Source organism: Paroedura picta, chromosome 4 (genome assembly GCF_049243985.1).
Source record: "Paroedura picta isolate Pp20150507F chromosome 4, Ppicta_v3.0, whole genome shotgun sequence".
In the NCBI taxonomy this organism is placed as follows: Eukaryota; Metazoa; Chordata; class Lepidosauria; order Squamata; family Gekkonidae; genus Paroedura; species Paroedura picta.
The window spans coordinates 98,249,948-98,267,008 of NC_135372.1; the positions used below are offsets into that span (position 1 = coordinate 98,249,948).

General features: G+C 40.6%; 1 protein-coding gene across 5 annotated transcripts in view; it reads right to left on the reverse strand.

Moving 5' to 3' along the window:
- USP49 (ubiquitin specific peptidase 49) overlaps positions 1-17,061 on the reverse strand; it is a 50,537-nt gene that overhangs the window by 27,309 nt on the left and 6,167 nt on the right. For 2 of the 5 annotated variants that reach the window (XM_077334516.1, XM_077334518.1), the window contains exon 1: positions 2,405-4,272. The exons of 2 other annotated variants lie outside the window; for them this stretch is intronic. The gene's annotated coding sequence lies outside the window, so the exon portion shown is untranslated. Of the gene's footprint in view, positions 1-2,404; positions 4,273-8,219; positions 11,787-17,061 lie in introns of those variants that run through there. One more of the 5 variants, XM_077334519.1, reaches the window with a different exon arrangement.

Consider the following 17,061-nt stretch of genomic DNA (forward strand, 5'->3'; position numbering starts at 1 on the left):
AAGAACTCTTCTTCTGGGCCCATTATGCACGGCCGCCGAAACGGCGATTTCGGGTCACATGGAAAACGCGGAGGGGGAAGACGCGACGCATACCGGTTATACACGGGGCGGGGCGCGACGGCGGCAAAACCCAGAGTAACCGATTATGCACGCGCCGATCCGGGCGCCACTTCTGGTTGCGCCCCGCTCACCCGGAAGCTGCGCTTTCTTCCGCGTTTCACTGACGCGGCTTTTTCGGCGGCATGCACCGAAGCTGCAGCCGGTTGCAGCCAGCTCCGTGCGTTATCCGTGATTTTAGTCGCCGCCATTCCACCCCGAATGTGCGCTAAAACCCCCGTGCATAATGGGTCCTGGACAGACCATGACAATTGGGACAAATAACCAATAAATCAAGTAGAATTTTGCAGTATAAAATACACCACCCTGTGCCATAGCTGTGTATGTGTTCTCAGCACCATACATACAGTTCTACTTGTGTGTAGGTTTGAATTCTTTCATGAAATGCTGGCTGTTTGCTACTGCATCTGCAAGCCTCTTCTCGTCTAACTTGGTAAATAGCGCCTTTCCCCAAAATACTCTCTGCCCTTTCCTCCCTTATTTTCTTAGCCAGCCTTGTGTGTGTTTTTCAGTGTGATTTGTCTGTGTTGGACCTCTTAGTTCTCCTTAATAAACCCTTTTCATTCAGACATCCTACTGTTTGTAAGGGAACAATCATGATAAAACATTTGTGGGTATCCCCTCTCATTTTGCCTCCTGTAAGCTAATTTCCTCCAAGTAAAAAGAAGACCACCTATTTGGGTAACAACTGCTGAAATAAAAAACCTTGGGGAAAAATTAAATGTCTTCTAAGATATAGTTTTACTAGCTTAAAATATATAGCATGAAGACAATTTGCTGTGCTAGATAAATATCTATTGAAGGAATGTTTATTGCTCAAATGTAAATTTTGAGAACAAGTAATGTTCTTATAATAATACTGTGCTAAATTACTAATGAGTTCAGCATTTTCAAGGTAATAAAGTTTGACTTTGTAAAAACTGATGAAACAACGCTGAATATCTCTTTCATTAGTATATTCTACATTATCAATCTTCATTGCTGGTTTAATTGTCTTCTCAAATGATTCAGGCATAGGAAAAACCTTTGAGTCAGCCTCAGTTCCTGGGGAAAATTCCTGTTTTCGTTTAAACCTAGGATTGCCCTTTCAATAAAATGGGACTTCCTCTGGCTCATGCTGAATTAAGCTTAGGGCACTAATGCATTTTTGCAGCAAATAATCAAAGTCCTGTGGCTTGAACCATTTCTGAGCTTGCTCAGACACAGCTTGTTACTCCACAGCCTCATCTTCTGTGAGGAATTCTCTCTCCTAGTTGCTTTTGTGGGCCATGATGCCCCCGTTTCTCCATATCTATGTTGAGAGGAGGGTAAGAGGGCACAGGAAAATACATTGGAGTACCTCCCTGGTGTAGGGAAAATGCTATCATTTACTGAATAAAGTTAAGCATTTCAGAGGTCATGCCAGCCTGGCAGCCCCATATTCACATGCCTGAGTGCTCCTCCGGTACCAGAACTACCACCCCCATCATCTGCTGTGTACTCCCAGAAAGTCTGTGAAGGTATGAGGATCACCCAAATCCAACAGTGCCAGGCCAAAAAAATGGCCACCAGGGTTTTTTTGCACCATTACTGGTGCTAGCCACATGTACTGGTGCTACTGTGGTTGGTACTCCTTTTGATCGGGCGCAATCCGCCCAGTTTGATGACTCCATAGTTGGTGTCACTAGATCTATCTCAGAGCAGCCTGTTGTTGAACCTCTCCAAAACCATCTGCATGTGGCTTTGAAAATGAAAGTAACGTACATTTCTCAAGCATCCCTTGCTTCCTAACCTAGAAAATAGGTACAAACTGGGGGAGCGAAAGGACAAGTAAGTGGAGGCGGGGCAGAGAGATAATAATCAGACGGAAAGAATTAGAAAGAGATATACATGCATTATAAGGCTAGGTTGAAAAGCAGCAAAGCTTTCTGTTCACTGCACTCCCTGAGAGGCAGGAGAAAAATTGAAGGAGAAGGGGCAGTCCTAGAGACAAACACGGGAAGGGGAAAGATTTGAGTTCCTGCCTCCCTAGCAGCAGCAATGAGAACTACCCACACCTACAGATGGCCTCATGGGACTCGCAGAGAAGGAAAACTTCTTTACTGGAGCAATGGAGGTACTCTGGAACTGCTAGGGTTTCCAGGTCTCCCCAGCTACCAGCAGAACCAGGTTGGGAAACTCCTGAAGTTTGGGGGATGGAGCTGGGAAGGACAGGGGCCACAATGGCCATAGAGCCCACCCTCCAAATCAATCATGATCTCTGTAGCCTGGAGGTGAGCTGTAATTCTGAGATATTCCCAGGACTCACCTGGAGGCTGGCATCCCTGGGAACTAAACTGACAATGTTCCAGTCAAATTATAACTGTTCTTCACAAGGGCTGATCTAAGGGGGAAGAAACTATTTTGCCAGTTTTCAGCAAAAGCTAGCTAAGCAGAGTGCTGATTGGCCATCATACTTGATGTCATAATCCCCACTTCTCATCAAGAGTTTGCAACATGAAATACTTTTAAAAAATGTGAAAATAATGATTAGTGAAAATGTATATACAGCAGCTTTAAAATGCAGATAACACATCTAAAACATACAAGGAAGTAGCCAAAAATGATTGCGAAGTTAAACAATAAGACTCTCCTGGAAGCAAATGTTACTCTTGCAGAACATCCATAAAATCATACAATTTATACTTTGTCATTTATTTCCTTTTTTTACTGTCATACATCTCTCAAAGCAACTGGCAATATTCATCTACTTGTCCTGTTTCACAGTGAATTCTCTCTCTCACACACACGCTAACTGATAGGCTGGGCCTAGTAACACATTAACCCACAACTGTAAGGATTACAAATTTAGCTCTTTAGGTAAATGACGTCAGTTTTATGATGCAAATCTAAAATATATTATTTAAAACAAATCCTTACAATAGTTTCCTTAAATATAAGACAATAATAATAACAATGAAGGCAAGTGAATACATCCAATAATCTAAAGCTTTCTGCCAGTGAAGGAGTTGCTCCTCAATATTAAGAATTAAGAATGCAAGAATATATGAACTACTTTTCAAAGTTCTCTGGAACCTATCCCGGGGTGATTATTTTGTTCAGAAATGTGTTTTATCAATCTCAATAATTGCACAAGGAAGTTATCATAACAAGCAAGCAACCTGGCAGTCACACTGAGTAGCAAATTAAAAATAAAAGTCATTTACCAAGTGTAAATATCTCAAAATGTTACCTAATGCTAGTAGTAGAGTATGCAGCAACATAAGAATTTCTTTGTCAACAGAAGGCTTCTTGCAACAAAATAACACACTGGTGCCAACACAACAGAATGAAAAATCTAACTCTGTGCCCTGGTCCACTAATAGCAGAGCCTTTCCCTGGCACAAGGAGCATTCTCTAGTGCAGACATGGCAGGCTGTTGGAAGGTTTTGCTGCAGCTACAAAATATTCATAAATCTATCTTTACATGTGACTCTTACTTGAAGCAGAAAGGACATCTGATTGGAAAAATCCATTGCTTCCGTTCAGTGTACACACATTCACACACACCATCTGATAGAAAATTACTATTAATAGTTTACAAAACACTTTGCAAGGCCATAGTGCTTAAATAAAAAAAAACACCCTCTGTTATTTAAAAACAAAGTCACTATTAGAGGTGGCCATGAACCTTAAAAACGGAGGTTTGTGGGGGCTCATAGATTGGCGGCTGTCATGAACCTCAAACCCTGAATGTACACAAACCCCATTGTGTCTGAGGATCAGTTCAGTTTGTTAGGTTTGCTATGCGGTAGGCTGTCTCCTGGGGTCCTAGAGATGTGAAATTCACTGTGGAGCCCCCTGAGTATATAGACCTCATCATGGACATTTCTGGATGCGAGCCAACCTTCTCCATTTTGCCCCTGGGAGATGGCCACCCACCCATCTCCCCACATCATACTTTCACAGGCTTCTAGGTAGGTACACTGGGACATAGATGGGTTTAGTAGATTTAGGAGGGGGGATGCTGGGAGATAGACAGGCTTCTTTAGGGAATGCCAACTGCTTTTGAGGAGGGAAGGCCTGCACCATTTTTTGTCCCCAGCATCTCTTGGGGTTTAATACTTTCCCGCCTTCCAATTTAAGGCTGGCAGAGTACTTTTGCTCAATACAGAATAGAAGAAGTAGAAGAGTTGGTTCTTATATGCCGCTTTTCTCTACCCGAAGGAGGCTCAAAGCGGCTTACAGTCGCCTTCCCTTTCCTCTCCCCACAACATGTGAGGTGGGTGAGGCTGAGAGAGCCCTGTATCACTGCCCGGTCAGAACAGCTTTATCAGTGCTATGGCTAGCCCAAGGTCATCCTGCATGTGGGGGAGTGCAGAATCGAACCTGGCATGCCAGATTAGAAGTCTGCACCCCTAACCACTACACCAAAGGGAATAGATTCCTATTAGGCACAAGAGTCCAATACTGGAACCAGAATCTTTGCCCATGCAGAAGATCACCCTCCAAACTATCTTCAAGAAATGTACCCAGTGTTGCCGTGTGATTTTTCAATCAGAACAGAAGAAGGTGTTTCTCAAAGAAACACCAGGAAAAAAACAGAAAAGTTACTGATTTTGGATATATGAATATATGTGCACAGGAAATATAGATTAAAATACCATACCACCAGTAACTTTCTTTTGTCTTTGCCAAACAATGCACCTGCTAGATGATTAATAAGATTTCATAGTTTGCACTGAAGTACTAAAGCAACTATTAAAACAGCAGTCCAAGGTACTACACAGAAAAACGCTGATATCTGAAAGCTCTCAGTATGTCAAACCTCCACCAGCAATGAAATCCAAATTGAAGAGGTCATAACAGCTGGAAATCATGACATTTCAAAGACTTCAATATAATGTGGAAGGCTGTCAGGAAGGCAGTAGTGCAAGACCTGAGAGAGACACCATGCATTGAAGGCTACAGAGTGTGAGGAACAATGAAAAGAACACTAAACTGCTATATAATCTCCTAGTTAAAGTAGTACCAAAGATGAAAAAATTATGGCAAGCAGCATATGGGACAAGATACAGTTTAGCATCGGAATTTCTCTTGCTGGAGGAAAACACACTCGAAGATCTGCTTGCCCTGGCATGGCAACTCTGAACCTCAGCAGGAGAGCATGAGACGAGGCACTGGCCTCCTTGCCTCCTTGGCTGCCATCAATGGCAAATGAGATTGAAAGCATTCCCTACATTTTTCTCCATTAATCTGAAATACTTTGAAAAGCCATTAGCTGATGTAGAAAATTGGCAACATAAAATATTTTAAGAATGATGAAGAAAAAGTGTCCTTTTTGCATGGCCCTTAAAAAATAAGAAACAACCAAGTAAGCTTTGAGTAGGTATATTCCTCTGCTACAAAAATGCTGCATGAATCTGAGGAAGTAAAATAATAATAGCAATAGCAACAACAACCAGTATCCACTTGCATGCAACCCTAATCTAGGTTACTCAAAAGTTTCATTTATTTCAATAGTATTTACCTACAATTATGAATGCTTAGGATAACAAGAAGAAGAAGAATTGGTTCTTATATGCCGCTTTTCTCTACCAGGTCTCTGAAAGCAGCTTACAATCGCCTTTCCTTTCTTCTCCCCACAACAGACACCACAGCTGGCTGCATGTGGAGGAGGAGCGGGGAATCAAACCCGATTTGCCAGATTAGAAGTCAGCACTCCTAACAACTACACAAGCAAACAAGTGAACAATATAGTAGACTTTCCATCTACTTATTTTAGAAACAATCTTATCTATTTTAGGACAACTTTATTTATTTTAGAAACAATTAGGGAAAAGAAGTGATGTAGCATAACACACATAATATGTCACTTTCTTATGTCCTCACAACATGTTCCTTATTTTGGAGTTCTTTAGGCGTCAATCCTACAGTACAGTTTTTAAAATGTTCCCTTATTTTGACAATATGGTTGATCAAAGCTAGATCCAACTTGATAAATAATTTGCCAGTTTGGACTGCCAAAGTATATCATATTAAAACTTAAATAAAAACTTTAACTTTACAGATTGCTGTTCAGCATTTGGTCAGATACAGCCATACTAAGTAGGCCACAAATCTGATGTTAATTTCATTACAACAGTGAGCATTTGATATAAAAAAATACGTTGCAGGACTGCTATTTATGTAACTTTAAAATCCACTCCTTATTAAGTGAATATGGCACCAGAGCCAGTGTCAAGCCTAGCACACCACATTTACGACAGGATAAAATACTTTAATGTACTTCACAGCTGCTGATCCCTTTGCAGAAACCGAAGAACAAAATATCCGTAGAACAGAAATGCAAACCAGATTTCTCTCTCAAAATTATACATTTAACATTTCTAATCACGTCACTTCTAAGCCACCTGAACGGTTATTTAGAGATTTCTCAAGAAGGCTTTCCACCCCTGACCTTTTAATATTTAAAAAAGCTTCATAATGCATACTGTGGTAGATTCCTTTTTATAGTATGATTTGTTTGTGAGAAAGAAAATGCAGCTGTAGGACAGAATTTCTCAATTGGATCTAATGCCACCCACTGAAACAAATTAGGAGAATAGGCAGCTTCTCATGGTCAAATATATGAAACAAGGGAACACAGCCATATCATCTCCATTTGTTAAATCAGCTCAACTGGTGTCCTGGAGAAGCCATTAAAAGAAGAAAAACATAGTTGGCCCCATATGCCTTGATCTGAGGTCCCACAGAATATATGGAAAGACCATAATTGCTATTTCAGTGAATCGCTATTTCATCTCCCCCACCTCCTTCAAAGTAATCTAATTGATGATATATTTGATTGGCTTTATACTACATATAGTTAATAGGTTACAATAGTAAAACATGCACCCATCTTACCACATATAAATGCAGTTTTGCAAATTTTGTTAGCATGGCCTCCCTCACAGGGTGCCTATTATAGGGAGAGGAAGGGAAGGCAATTTAAAACTGCTTAGAGATACCTGAGGCCTGCTGGGTCACTGCGACCCATTCCCAGTTCTCTCAGACCTCTCACAGCCCCACATCCCCCACAGGTTGTTTATTGTGGGAAGATGAAGGGAAAAAGTGTTTGTAAACTGCTTTGAGACTCCTTTGGGTAGTAAACAGCAGGGTACAATAATCCAGCTCTTCTTCTTCTAAGGGGCAACAGTGAAAGAAGCATGGGGGCACATAACATTATATCGACAGTAAAAAAATGGAGACAGAAGGAGCATGGTGGACACCTGTGTTCTGTGACTACCCCATGTGGATTAGGGCAGGGGGAAATTTCGGTGTCTGTGGTCTAATTCGGTGTCTGTGGTACCCTGGTTCCATTTGACCCGACCTTCCCAAGCAGGCCATTACTATTGGCTCTCCTTCATTAGAATCCCTATGTCGCTTCAGTTTAAAGCTCTCCTGATGAATCCACCAACACAGCCATCAGTTGACATACTCAGCTCCCAACTCATTCCTCTTCTCCTTACAGGTAGGATCAAAAAGAAAACTACTTGTGCCCCCATTGTTTCAGCTGCCTCCTATGATCTTCATAGTCAGCAATATATGCAATTCAGGGCCATGTTGTATGTTCTCATGTGGACCATCAAAAATAGGTTATGATCCATAGGTTTGATCAGATTCAACATCTGGTCTGTAATATCTTTAATCTCTGCTCCTGGCAAGCAACATACCTCTCAGACTAAGGGGTCAGATCTAGCCACATGATGTTCCATGCCCCTCAGCAGAGAGCCACTGATAACCAACACTTCACTTTTCTTTTGAATGCTGTTTCCTCTTCACTGGCAGTCTTCAAGCAAAGGTTGGATACACACTTTTCTTGGATGCTTTAGGATACTTTGGGCTGATCCTGCGTTGAGCAGGAGGTTGGACTAGATGGCCTGTATGGCCCCTTCCAGCTCTATGATTCTATCCCCATGCATTCTTCACTCCATATTTGATTTTGTTTTGGTTCCTCCTCTGTCCTTGTTGCTTCTTCCATCTCCCCTGCAAGGGCCTGAAATCTATTTCTGAGCTCCAATGGCTTTGAGTAGCATCTTGTTCTATGCTTTTTGACTTGTGTTGTAGCAGAAACGGGAGGCTCCACAAAAAAGTCAACCTACCCTAATTCTCCTTTGGACTGGTCTCTTCATTCTTATGCAGGTTGGCACAGCTCCTGTCAAACAAATTCTCTCCTTCCTTGATTTCATGCAGGGTTTTAATTCTCTTCTTCAGACCCCCAACCTTCTTCTTTAAAAGCCGTTGTTAATTGTTCCTCAAATCAGCCCATGTATCTAAGGACTGGAGAGTAGTAAATGTTACACTGTTTTTTAACAAGGGATCCAGAGGGCAACCAGGAAATTAAAGGTCTGTTAGCTTGATATCTATCTCAAGCAAATTTGCCCCAAGCAAATTAGCAAAACTGTTAAAAGACTGAATGATTAAGCAAACAGAGGAACAAAGCCTGCTGAGAGAAACTCAGCATAACTTTTGTAAAAGGAAGTTGAGCCTCATGATCCCCTTGGAATTTTCTGAAAAAGTAAACAAGAAGGTAGATAATAGTGAACCAGTTGGCACTGTATATTTGGATTTCCAAAAGGCTTTTGACAAACTACCTCTTGAAAAAACCAAGAATAATTTTAACAGTCAGGAGATAACATCAGTGATCATCTTATAGATTAAAATTTGGCTAAATAGGAAAAACAGAAAAGAATTGACAGTTCTCCCAGTGGAGGGAAGTAAGCAGTGGAGTTTTACAAGAACAGGAATTCAGGTGAGTAGTACAATAGATAATCATGCAGATAAAAATACACTATTACTTAACATGATGAAAACCAAATCAGACTGCGAATGCTCCAGGAGATCAGGACAAATTGGGTGAGCAGGCAACAGTGTGGCAAATGAAGTTCAATATAGGTAAGTGCAAAGTGATGTACATTATAAGCAAAAAAATCTGCCTTAAATATATGCAAATAGAGTCTGAGATCAAAAGGGACCTTGGGGTTATTGTAGATCATTCAATTAAAATTATCAAGTTGGTAAAATGAGCTATGAATCCTATTAGTGTCAGATGGATCGAGAACTGGTTGACAGATTGCACTCAAAGGGTGCTTAAAATGGTTCATCTTCTTCTTGGAGAGGAGTGAAGAGTGGAGTGCCTCAGGGATCTGTCCTGGGCCCTGTTTTGCTCAACATATTCATAAATTATTTGGAATAGAGGGGGTGCTTATTAAATCTGCATGATACTAAACTGGGAGGGGTAGCAAAAACAGCTGAAAATAGAATCAGGATATAGGATGATCCTGACAGGCTAGAAAACTGGGCTAAAATAAATGAAATGAATTTTAATAGTGAAAATGGTAAAGTTCTATATTTAGGTAGGAAAAATCAAATGCATCACTATAGGATGGGTGAGACATGTCTTGGCAGTAGTACATGTAAAAAGGATTTGGGGGGTCTTAGTAGACCATACAGTGAACATGAATCAGCAGTGTGACTTGGTAACTAAAAAGGCAAAGGGGATTTGGGCTGTATTTGGGCTCTGGTTAGACTGTGTTCAGTTTTGGGCATCACAACAATGTAGAGAAATTGGAGTGTGTCCAGAAGAGGGCTACAAATATGGTGAGGGGTTTGGAGACCAAGTCAGATGAGGAAAAGTTGAGGGAGCTTGGTCTGTTTAGCCTGGAGATAAGACGACTAAGAGGTGATATGATAACCATCTTCAAATACTTGAAGGGTCGTCATATAGAAAATGGAGCAGTGTTGTTTTCTGTTGCCCCGGAGGGTCGGACCACAACCAATTCAATTCAAAAGAATTTTCGGCTAAGCATCTGGAAGAAGTTCATGATTTAGAGCATTTCCTCAGTGGAACAGGCTTCCTCAGGAGGTAGTGAGTTCTCTTTCTTTGGAAGTTTTTCAGAAGAGGCTAGTCATTTCACAGAAATGTTGATTTTATGAATTTAAGCAGATTGTGAGTGGGTGGGTAGGAAGGGATATGCCAGCGTCTGTCTCTTGTGGCCCTTCATTGAATACCAAGGGAATTGCTAATTGCCACTGTTGGGTGGTAGGTGAATTTCTTCCTGGTTAGGCTGGATTCTTGAGATTTGGAGGGATCACTTGGGCATGAAATTGGGGTCACCATGGGTGGGCAGGTAGTTGTGAGTTCCTGCAGGGGATTGGACTAGATGACCCTTGGAGATCCCTTCCAACTCTATGGTTCTATGTCAGCTCAATGTGTGGCACTGGTGAAAAAAGATTTTTATGAGGGGGATTATTAGGAAAGGGATTGAAAATAAATCAAGGAGTATTATATAGCCCTTATATATATCTATGAAGCAGCCTCATTCAGAATATGGTGTGCAGAGCTGGTCATTGCATCTCAAAAAGGACATTGCAGAGCTGGAAAAAATGACAGAAGATGGCAACTAAGATTATTAAGGTCTTGGAGCTCCTTTCTTCTGAGTAAAGGCTAAAGTGTCTAGGGATTTTCAGTGCAGAAAAAAGACAACTGAGAGGAGACATGACAGATTTATAAAATTATACCTGGGGAAGAGGGGTGAGTAGATAGAATTTATCTCTCTCCCAAAATACAGGAATTTGGCAGCATCCAATGAAGTTGATGGACAACTGTGTGTGCAACTGTTGCTTGATGGGTGGCTGGGACTAGGAGTCACCTTGTGTTGTGTCTGTTGGACATAACTGGTCATAGGGAAGGGGTTTCTGGGAGGACCCTAGTTATGGCCATAACCATATATGGGCTTAACACAGGATTAGCCATATTCACTGAGGACAGGTTTTTCTGGGGCTACCACCCATCATGACTAAAGGGAACTTCCATATTCAGAGGCAAAAGAATTTGGAATACCAGTCCAGGGAAGTAACATTCCTCTATGCCCTGTTGGTGTCTTTCTATAACCACTGCACAAAAGAGGGTGCTGGATTGAATGGACCATTGGACCGATCCATCAGGGGTCTATTTATGTTCTTAAGTTTAGGCTTCTAATGAAGCTTAAGAGCAGTGCATCCCACAGTTTATGTGCCACTAAGCCCATTTATTTGCTAATAGGTTTCAGAATGACCCAAAAGCATATTATGAAACAATATTGGAGAAGCTAAATTGATCTGGACATGGCCAATTGGATTGACACCCTCTGCTCCTGTGTCCTTAACAGCTTACTGGTATGCAGAAGAAAAACTTCACATTCTTATGCCATGCTTCCTGAAATAAAATTCTGATACAATAAAAGAAAAAAACAGTATAAATAAAGAATGTGAAGAGACCCACTTTTAACACACACAAATGTTCTCAAATTGATAATATTTACCAACATTATTGCACTCGATTTTACTATATAATTGGAAGGAATGAACAGGCCAAGGAACAAAAAGTGACCCTTAAAAACAAACAATGCACTTCCTAAAGTTCATTAAAGAAATTATTTCATCACATCATGAATCAGTGCAGCAGGTCCTGTAAAACAGAACTGTTCCACTGGGTTAGGACTCACGTCTTGGAAATTTTAGAGATGGTCATTTTGTATGTTGTCACCATTTAAATCTGAGTGTTGGTTTTATTGTTGTCACCCACCCTAAATAAACATTTATTATTATTATTATTAATAATAATTTATTTAGAAGTACCCATAGCAACACTTCCATTATCTGGCATAAGTTTAAATAATACAGTTCAATGTCAAACTGCAAGGAAAACTGTACCCAGTCATCTAAAAACTAAGACTATAAGAATGTAGTAGCATTATTCACTTAACAAGTATAATAAGCAGTGACCTAAAATTCAACTTCTTCAGTTAATTCACTTGGTTATGTCCTTTAACACACACACACACACACACAAACAATATGCATGAATAATATAAAATTTCCTAACAGTATTCCTCTTTTCAGAAGTTATTATTGTTCCTGCTACATGCCTAATCAGGATAATTTTACATCCACTAAAATAATCGTGAGAGTGGGGGTAGGAAAGAGAAAGAACTGGCCTGTAGATCATGCTGCCAGAATTATATCAACAGGCTGCTAAGTAAGGACATGTGTTTGGAGACTTGGACTTTGTTAATTTTGTTATATGTCAACAATATAACAGGTGGGACAAAAGCTTTTCAAGGTTTATCAATTTCCTTTCTCCCCTCTCATTCCTTCTCCAATACCGTTAACCAGAGGACCTGCTAAAGGCATGGCACTAAAATATACCTTTCATGTTTTTCCCTACATGTTCAAACAGAAAAAAAATTATTCACCATGGTAGCTTTCCATAATTTATATATTTATTTTATTTTTAGAATATATAAAAAACATTCAAATCAGTTTAACTCCAGATGTAGTATCCTATAAAATATATCCTGTGTTTTGGGTTGGAATTTAGAACCTCTATGTTACCTTTTCTGATCTGGAGCTTAGAAATCTCAGATTCCAAGATAGGTTGTCAAATTCTCCCCTAATAAATTGCTAGCCTTAATTATTTAAATTACATCGGGTTAATATACTAGCTACTAGAACACAAACCCAAACTGTTAATGTGTCAACTTTAAGATTTGGAAAGCAAAAAATACAATAGGAACCTTAACCCTTCACATTTGCATTTCAAATAGAACCGGGGATGCTAGACACAATTTAAACAGTGATTCACAATGCTCTTTCATTCAAGGCTTTTCCTGCCCAAGCAGTGTGCAAAACACAAATGGGGAGGAACCAGCAGAATCTACTCTCATAAAAGCTTAATTGTCCACAGGATGCATACAATAAAACCATTAGAGACGAAACTACAAAATCACAAAAAATCATGCCTAAAGTAAAACCCTACAATATCTGCATACTTAGGGCACATTAGCATCAGACATATTCTCAATCTTACAAATTCTTAGCTTGTATTTTGCTATCCCAAGCAGGCACAAGATTGGAGGCATGACTGCTATAAATATGCCCTTAAACTATGTTTTCATATGTTTATATATCTGAGCAGGAATAATCATAGTTCATTGATTGCAACACCAACAGAAGCCTCCAGTACAGTTTCAGACAACTTGCTGAAAAACTCCCTAGTGCCAATTCAACTCTCTAGTTCTATCCAAAACAACAGCTACACCATTTCATTGTTAAAGCTTGATGTTGATTAGGGTACTCCGATACTTATTACAGAAGTCCTTACTGGTAAGGTTTCAACAACTTTGGTTCATTACTACTACTACTACTACTACTAATAATAATAATAATTCAAAAACGTGACCTTTGAATTTAGAAGATATTACATGTCGCATCTTCATTTGAAAATTAAGCCAGAATCAGATCCATTTGTCTATGTTCCCCAATTTGTTTATTTCAAAACATTCTTAAAATATTTTGCCTCCACCATTAACTTGTAAAAAAGAAGTCTTTTTTTTAATACAGGTTAAGAAGTTTGTGGAAATTCTTGCTCACCCTATGCAGAAATCAGCTTTAAACACATAATGAGATTTAAAAAAAATTTAAACACAAAAAGCAATCTTATGGCATCTCTAAGAATACCGAATTCCGCACAGATTTTCAGGGACAAGACTCCCAGAAGAAACTGTTAGCCTAAGGTGACACAAAATTCCTGTATATTTTTGCTGCAACAGAGTAACCTATCCAAAACTTTCCTTGTGTCTGCCTGTGCACATTGAATGTAGACTCCTGCTTAGGGAAGCGGATACATACAAGTAGATCATTAACTGCACAAGATTTAAGGGGGCTACAACATTTCCAAATGATTGTGTAAAGCAGTGTTCGGAGCACAGCAATTTTTTTTTAAGCTACCAAACATGAAATGAAGAATTCCCCTTACTTGCTAACAATCCACAGCAGTTCAAACAGAACCTATTACATATAGAGATAGGAGACAATTAAAATTAAAGTCTTCAATTCTTTTTGTGTAGCAAAAATTCTGTAAATTATACATTTTATCTGTATCTTTACTATCTGGTAAACCTCAATTTTTATTTACATTCCATTGTTCTGCCATACACCTCTCCATGGAGCTATGTTCAATACCATCCAAATCAAACCTGGATAATTCTTGCAAACAGGACTAATCCAGATGAAGCATATAGTATTTTTTCATTTTATGTCCAATATATCTGAAATTTCTGTTAAGTCAAAATAGGCAGCCATCTGATACTAATTATCTAATATAGCTAGATAATTGTAACTTAGGGGGAATGCTTTTATAGTGTTGGAACCTGCTGCTGAAGCTCTATTTTTCAGCATTAGCTGCAGTCACTTTAAGGTTCTGCTTATTACATTACTCTTCTCAATCACCTGCAGTACTGGCAACAAACACTCTTCCTCTTGTTAGCATTATTCCCTTGCTTCCCATGTCTGTATGCCTTCTTTCCACCATCAAATGGCTCAAATTTGACCAAGGCAACTATGCTTAAAACTTTAATATGTATCTCTGCCAAACAAGTGAGCCAAAGCCATAATAGTAATTGTTACTGCCATATTAGGAAAATCTGCGACTTTCTTATTTTCTCAGACAACATTTTGCTTCAGGCAGACCTTGGCAAAGCGAATACTCCCCCCCCCCCCCCCGAAGACATGTGCAATTCAGTTCTTGACTCTCCCACTCTTTCCCAGACAATAAGACAGGACCTTCGGTTTCTTATTTTGTACAAAATCCATGTGATAGCAACGCAACCTGCATCAAGAAGGAGTGTCCTTTCAGCATTTCTTCCTGAGTTCCCATTTCTCTCAGTACACTGGCCTCCTCTACTCACCCTTCTCTTAGGTCCCTCCTGTACTTTCCCCATTCTCACTTTTCCAGGCCTTTTCCTTATTTTCCCTACTGCCTCCTCTGTTCCCTTTTTGTTCCACAGTCCTTAATTTAGGCCCCATACTCACTTTCAGTTTCCCCTCCCTTTTTCATTCATTATTTCCATGCCTCTCCATCTCTACTCAAGGCATGTGTAACTTCACAGTATCTCAGCTAGTGACTTGGGGGAAGGGGGGTCAGCAGATTGACAGGCAGCAACTAGTCAGTTTTTACTGTTAAACTGAAGTTAAATGGAGTGAACAAGCAAAAAATAACTACATGGGAGATGGAGAAATCTGTTTTTGTTTACTTGTGAGCTTTCACACTACTGTTAAACCAAAGATCCTTAAATTAGCATCCAAGCAAGTTGACACCTGGGCATTTTTACCAACCCTGGAGGTTTTGCTATAGGTGCCATTTATTTCAAAGTATGTCTAGTACTACACTCATGATTTTCATATGCTATGGTTGCTAGTGGGGATTGACAATGAATTTTTTTTTTCATAAACTGCATATTTCCTTGTTAACAATGATAAACATTCATGACCTCTATTGTTTCAGAGGTTTATTGTAACATGTAAGACTATTCAAAAGTTACAGCTTCAGCATAATAGGATGGTGTGGCAGGAGTCACCAAAACCACACTGCATCAGCACGGGGTGGGGGTGGAATCTGTGATTGCTTCCTATGATATTTAAAGTAATCTTTTTTACTGAGCATGTTTCTGATGGCCTGGAAAGGCTGGAGATTCAGCCTGTGTCATGGACAGATCATTATCTCCTGAAGACCCAGCTAAGACAGTTCTGCAAGCTGATAGACTGCATGAGATTCCAAATTATTTGTCAAGAACCAGAGGACCAAATGACACAATATTTTTAAAATGTGTCAGGTATTGGTTCCCCAGCAATCCCCAATCCCCGGACCAGAGACCAGTACAGGGCTGGGCACCGGACCAGGGACCGGTACCAGTCCGTATATCAGTCGGTACCGAGCCGCAGCTCCTCCTCGTCCTCCTCCCCGGCTGCTGCTTCAGGGGCCGGCCTACCACTCTGCTGCTGGCTCACCTTTGGTGCTCTCCAGTGGCTGCTATGGCTGGGGCTTCCCCTCGGCCTGGCACTACGCAGCTGATACTAGCAGCGCCCCCCAGAGGGAAAGTCAGGGGCATAGGCGGGAAAGCAAGTGGAGCAGGGGCTCAGGCGGCAGCGACGTCCCTCAGCAAAAGGCACGCTTCAACCCAGCTGTAGAAATAGTGAGGCACACTGAACCCACAAGTGAGCAAAATAAGTAAGAAACAGATGTCTTTGCAACAGAGAGTGTTACGGCAGTGGTTGAGAGGAGGAGACTAACCCCCCCCGGGACTCAGTAAAATTGTCAAGCGTTGACCGGTCCCCAGTGATAAAAAGGTTGGGGACCACTGCCCTAAACCTAACTCACTTCCAAGGAGCCACACAGCATGACAAATCTGTGAGAACCTGTTGAACTCAGGATACCTTGATCTCCTTGAGGACTATCAACCAGGTCCTGTAAAAGATTCTACTTAGACCCTTGTCTTGGGTGTTCAAATTTTGCAAGGACTTGTTTTATATTCCACTATATAGAGACAAAGGGCATTTCCACACATAGTTAAAAACTGCCTTACGCCAGCTGAGTGGCGTAACGTTACATATAACCGCACCTCCTGGCCTCTCACCTTTTTTGCTGTCTCACTCCTCTCTGCCACCAATTTTGCGTTTCTCCCCCTCCACAAGTACTGCTGGAAATGGCGGAAGAGAGCAACACAACTTATATAGATGCATAGTGCTTCCTTATTGCTACTGCTTATGGAATGACGAGACTTGCTTCTTTTAAAAAATAAATCTCGTTCCTGATGGGGGGGGGGAGCTTAGAGAGGCATACTTTATGCTACAAGTTTTGGGGACATTTTTTTTGCCTTTGCCTGCACGACTGAATGCCTATTCGTTGGTCCAGGCAGTTCACTTAAAAAAAACAACTCCTGGCCCCGGGAGAGGGAGGCAGATGCGACGGTGGGACATTGGAGGTGGAGATAGAGCTTCGCCTCCATATATTTTATTGCTGGTTGGTTTCTGGTAGGTAGCATTACATATGTTGGTGAATCCACTTTTTGGGATTCACCAAGTAGCGCTTTAAAGTGGAAGATGTAGCCGGCTGTTTACTGCTCA